Source organism: Amphiprion ocellaris, chromosome 10 (assembly GCF_022539595.1).
Source record: "Amphiprion ocellaris isolate individual 3 ecotype Okinawa chromosome 10, ASM2253959v1, whole genome shotgun sequence".
In the NCBI taxonomy this organism is placed as follows: domain Eukaryota; kingdom Metazoa; phylum Chordata; class Actinopteri; family Pomacentridae; genus Amphiprion; species Amphiprion ocellaris.
In genome coordinates this window covers 3,346,920-3,352,919 of record NC_072775.1, presented here as the reverse complement: position 1 = coordinate 3,352,919, position 6,000 = coordinate 3,346,920, and the positions used below count along the sequence as shown (strand labels likewise).

General features: G+C 38.3%; 1 protein-coding gene across 4 annotated transcripts in view; it reads left to right on the top strand.

The window, feature by feature from the left end:
* Positions 1-315: 315 nt before the first annotated feature.
* Positions 316-6,000, top strand: part of LOC111584489 (casein kinase I) — a 28,674-nt gene continuing 22,989 nt past the window's right edge. For all 4 annotated transcript variants that reach the window (XM_035940698.2, XM_035940697.2, XM_023293644.3 and 1 more), the window contains exon 1: positions 316-451. The gene's annotated coding sequence lies outside the window, so the exon portion shown is untranslated. The remainder of the gene's footprint in view (positions 452-6,000) is intronic.

Sequence of the window (6,000 nt, the reverse complement as noted above, 5' to 3'; positions counted from 1 at the left end):
CAAGAAATTGAAGAAAACAAGAATGTTCTAATCATTTTTCCCATGACTGTATAAAAGTCTTTCATCTATTTAAATACTTCTACTGGACTAGACTCTACATCAGTGTAACTCAGTATGAAACACATAAACACTCTCATAGAGATCTGGGAAAGTCGCAGACAAAGTAAAATCAACTTTTGTCCACAAATCAAAGCGTGCGTGGCCCCCTGTCACGCACACAACGCAGATTCCGTGTGGATATTCTCCACAGATATTTACGCTCTCCGCCTGCGCTCAGTGCGCAGCTCCGAGCCGCAGTTACGCAAACTGCGTTAGCGCTCAGCGTCGAGGCTCTTCAGCTGGTTAGCCAAACATCCACAGAAAAAGAGATGAGCAGGAAAACGAGACGAAGAAAAACGACAACAATTTCTTCCCCGCTACAAAAATAGCGACGTAAGGAAAATCTAATTAGGTAGGTGAAATGTTTTTTCCCCTAAACTTTCAAGAAACGCCTTTGTGAAATGAACTATCTGTGTTTATGAATGACTGTATGTATGGGCACAAATTCAGCGCTAGTTAGCTCGCTGGCTAACATGTTAGCTTCTGCTAGGCTAACTGCGACCACTGAAGCTAGTAAACGCTAGCCGACTGTTGGGATAATTCTCTAGCTAAACTACTACCTGTTTGATAATATTGTCACTGTATTCTGTGATACCACTTCGCTTCACTTCCTGCCGCGATTTCTCCACTTCAGAGTTGTTTCAGTGAAGCTAATATTGTGAAGCTACACTGAGGCCAAACACACACAAACTACTGTGGCCTAAACCTAACTTCCTGCGCTACCTACCTCGATGGATAGTTTGACGTGCAATAACACAACAATGCTAGATTTTACACCACAGGGCTCCGGATAACATCTCGAAGCGACTTTGAGTGTTTAATTTCGACATTAGAGAGTCATTGCTTCTCGAATGTTTAAATCTGCTGCAGTCGTAGCAGCTAGCGTTAGCATCGTTAGCAAGCTGGAGCTGCTTTGCTCGTCCCTTCAAAAGCTTTCTGTCCCCAAATCTGCAACCCTGACAGCCTGCGAAGCTCTTGGACGAACCCACGGTGTTTTTTTTTTTTTTTTTAAAGTTGGCTTTTAAATATCCGCTAGTACTCAAAGTCGTATTCAGAAATGAGTAAGAGGTGATGTAGCCAAGTTGATGACTGGAGTGTGGGTGGTGAGGCAAGGCCATGTTGATACCTTATGATAAGCTGTATTTCCCCCAAAAACCTCAACAGGAACTCTGATCAGGCTGCTGAAAACAACCTTAAATTAACTGAGTGATCATTAGGGTAAAGGTTCTAGTCCTCAGTTGTATTGTAGACAGTTAATTCTACTCTAAGGTGCCACTGATACAAAAAAAAATCATACTTTAAAAGCAATATACCTAACAACATTTAATGCAGGGCCCTGTGGAGATATAATGCAGAGATGTGGTAGTTGGCTTATTCGGTATAAAGACTACAGCGGCGCCTTTAATCAGAGTAAACCGTGAGAGGTCATACATTGATATGTCTTGACAAACTGTTCTGGGCACATGGCTCAGTGAGGCAGCATTATTAGAGCCAAGGTAAAGCCGATCCTGTTGGTTTTAAATCATCAGTTAGGAAGTTTACAAGTTGTTCAGGATGTTGTGTGTGTTCACAGGTCACTGCTCCAGCTTCACACTAAGGATGAACGATATGGGGAAGTTATCGAATTGTAATTTTTCTGATAGATATTGTAGTTTTATTTACGATGTTATTTTTTTTAAAGTCAAGCCTTAGTTCAGTATTTATTGAATAATGGATTTATAATATGCGATGGAGCATTATCACTTGAAATGCCTGCAAACTATCGCACATGGAGGACAGCGTGAATTTGTTAAAGCATTAATATAACAGTTTAAATCCTAAAGTATATCTGTAATTTGCTCATTACATTGCTTGAAAGTCTGATTTTGATTTGAAATTGATTAACTGTTGAACCCTACTTCCAACAGGAGTAACTAAAATACAGCTAAACCAGCGTTTTGTTGGGACAGTGGAAGCTTTTGTAATATATGTTACTATTTTAAAAATGACATGAAATGTGCATCAAGCTTTTAGTGCTTTTCACTGGGTAGCAGTGTAAATTAATGGTGTATTTGTATCTCATAGGTAAAATGTGTATGAAATGCTATAAAACCACAATGTTTATACCTCACAGGTGGTGCATTAGGTTCCAGTAGAGGAGCAGGTTTTTACTTTAAATTTTAAAGGTGAATTAGAGGTAAACTGGCATATTTAATGAACTGTTCCTGTGCATTAGTTTCTAGTCTTGTGGTGAAGCTGTTGAATCCTTGTTGCAGTTGCTCAGTAATTGGGGTCAGGTTTGTAGCCTGCAGCAGGCTGTGCAGTAGATTCTGTTGCCTGTGAGGTGTCATGCAGGTTAGTGGGCGTAATAAACCACTAAACTTTCACTGCCTGGTTTGATGTTGCCAGACAAGAGGAGACGACGACACAAAACTCTGCAGACCAAAGCTCAGTGTGAATACCAGGATTCATGCATTGATTTTGGTGCTTAACCAACATGTTTATTTGGTATCGCTATTGTTTTAGGTGCTTAAAATGCACTCTTTTCCTGTGTAGTTTAACAATAAAGCATTTTTTTGTTCTTGTTTGTCGAAGGGTTTAAATATCAGGTGAAACCATAATAAAATGGAAATTGTTGAGTGAACAGTTTTGGTGCGATGAGTCGATGTCATTAACTAAAGACAGTTTCGTCAGACCTGTGTTTGAGTGGAGGCCTCGGTCTCTCAGATGTTATTCATACAAGAATTGCAAACTCCTCTTTTAGCTGAGGCCATCATGTGTGGGAGTGAATGTGCCTCTTGCTGTGCGCAGGCCTAACCCTCTCTCATATATGGCCTATAGAGCAGCATTGATTTTTGCTGTGAGTTGCTCAATCTAACAGAGGCCTTTGTGGGAGGGTAAAAAAAACAATGTTTGACCTGCTCCAGGGGGTGTAATTAAAGGCATAGATCTAACTTCAGCTGGGGCAGGATGTGTTTTTGAGTTTATTATGGAATCTAATTGTCCGAAGTCTTACAAGTCGGTTTGGTAAGTTTCAAGCGACCTTATTTCCTCGTTTGATAAACTTGGCTGTGCACGTTTCCCACATAAACAACAGGTTCAGGTTGTCAGGAAAAGAGCTGATGCAGCTGCACTGTTGAAGGTGGCATCACACATTGATGTGTTTATAGAGTGGTATCAGTATCAGCTTTTTTTTGAATGCATTCAGCTACTGTTACTGGTGACAAATGTAATGTGTGTGGTTTCTCTAGTTACAGATCTTTGATGGAACTAGAACGTCAGTATCTGAGTAGACTGTGATAAACCTGGATAGCTGTATGTGTGAACACAGTGGTACATTAGATGCTGGTACTTCCTGCATTGTACAGCTTTGTTCGTGGTTGTATAGAATTTGTTTTTTCAAGATTGGTGCTCTTTCATGTACACATTATGATCCAAGTCCTCTCCTTCCACAGAATGAGCATAACTTGTTAGCCATGGACAGTTAACCCTCCTGTTGTCTTCATTTACGAGCACCAAAAAAATGTTGTTTCCTTGTCTGAAAAATATCCAAAAATTCAGCAAAAAAAATCTTTAAATTTCTGTAAATCTGCAAAACCTTCAGGAAAGAAAATTCCAATAATTCCTTAAAAATTTCCCTTAAAAACTTTATTTAAAAAAAAAAAAATCCCCCAATTTGGCAAGAAAATTCTTGTAAATATTTTCAAAAAAATGAGTAAAAAACTCCCCCCAAAATCTTAGAAATATCTAAAGTGATTCCATATATATCAGTAAAACTTCTAATATTTTCTTGAACAACATTCACAAATAATCAACCAAAATCTAGCAAAATTCACTGGATTTTGGTTGATTTTTTGTGTGAATGCTCTTAAGAAACAGACAATATACCAGGCATGATGAATCTATGACATAGTGAGTTTACACATAGATTTTTTTTTTATAAATATACATGCTAATGTTGATGTATCTGTGATTAGCCAGTACCTCTAATCAAAACCCTAAAAGACCTATGTTAAAAACCATGAACCTGATCAGAATAAATTATTGATATCTGATTAAAGTTTAAGTGGAAGACGTCTCACTCTGTTGGACTGCAGAAACATGAATGTCTGGATCATCCCAGAAATTCAACAAAACACAATAAAAACCCTCATAAATGAAGGGTCCTTGTGCTCATGTTCATAGTTCACATGTTGCCCTGCCCTACGGGGGATCAGGGGTCGACTTATTCCTGTTCATGACATCAGATGGGATGCATTGACACTTAGCCGCTATCTCAGACGTTTCCTCTTCGGCCTTATCTGTCTTCTTCTGTGTCGTTATCATGAGTAGGAAGTGGTCATGAACCTCTTGAGAAGCTGAGCTATTATTCTGAAGCTGACAGTCAGTACTTCTGAGCATTAGTGTGGTTAGTAGGTGTGTAACGGTACACAGAGATCACAGTTCACTGTGTACCTCAGTTTTATAGTCACAACATGGTATGTTTTAGGTACAGCGGGGGAACAAGAAGCAAAACAGAGAGATATTGTTCTTTTTTTAAATGAAACAATGGTTTACTACACAAAATACAGCTCTGTCCTTCTGAACCATCTCAACACAGAGCACTTTCTAGGCAGTTTTTGTCACATTTTTACTCAATGTTGGCTCAATATAAAGTCCTGTGTCTCCACTGAAGCAGCACAACCATGGCTAGAAGTAGGGAGAACTCAAAGATGTCTTTTGTGCAGTATGCCCAAGTTAGAACACCAAAGACCAAAGTTGCATTTATTCTGATTATTCTTTTTACAAATATTTTTTAAAATCTGGAATAAACTTGTGTATCATTTTTCCACAGGTGTCACCAGCACTATAGAAAAGGTGGTTCTGCATTCTATAAATGTTTTATTTACTTTTTAGATTTGTTTACACACACATCACACAGCCTGCAGTTCAGTCCATTTCAGCTAAAAAGCCTCAGAATTTTTATCAGGTGACTATTGATTGTTGAGTCAATCAGTAATGGATTCTCGGTTGTAATAAGGAACGCAGAATTTTTAGTTTTTTGCAGAATCTGGTTAGTGCAAATTATTTATTTTTGGCAATATTTTTTAAATAAGAAGTAGAAGGATAAAGTGATTTTGAGGAAATATCTAAATTTTAGCTGAGATTTGGTTGTTTTTCCACACAAAACAAAGTTCGATGCATGAAAATTCAACAGTTCTTGCTGCGTTTTCGTTCCATTGCTTTGGTAAATGGGATCATTTTGGTGATTTAAAAAAACAAAACAAAGAGATAACGAGCCTTTCAAACCCACCGGCCTATTATCGACTGTAGAGGATAAAATGCCAACATTTTAAGCACTAATACTGCCTCTTACTGTGGAGAACACACTGACTAAAGAGAGATGCTGCAGATAGGTAGCGCTATGCTAACATGGCAACGTGACAATGTTTGGGCTCGTCGTTTGTCCACCATCTAAGTGGAATCCAGTGAAATGCGGACCTCTGGCAGGTATTTAGGTTTGTTTTCATCCTCGGTTGTAAAGAGCTCACTGAACGGTTTGGCCATGGCGGACTTCTTGATAGGAACAGATGCTCTGGATTCGTCTCTCCAGGGATGATCTGGCTTCTGCTGTCTCTGTGGTCTCATCCTGCAGATTTAAACGGCAGAAAGGATGCAGTATTTTAACCCTCTTGTCCTCATTTACGGGCACCAAAAAAAATCTTGTTTTCTTGTCAAAAATCCCAAAATTCAGCAAAAAAATTCCCCAAATTTCTGAAAATTTGCAAAAACGTCAGGAAAAAAATTCCAATAATTCCTTAAAAGTTTCCCTTAAAAATTTTATTTAAAAAAAATACCCCAAATTGTCAAGAAAATTCTTGTAAATATTTTCAAAAAATGAGTAAAAATCTTGCAAAAAAATCCTAAAAATATCTAAAGTGA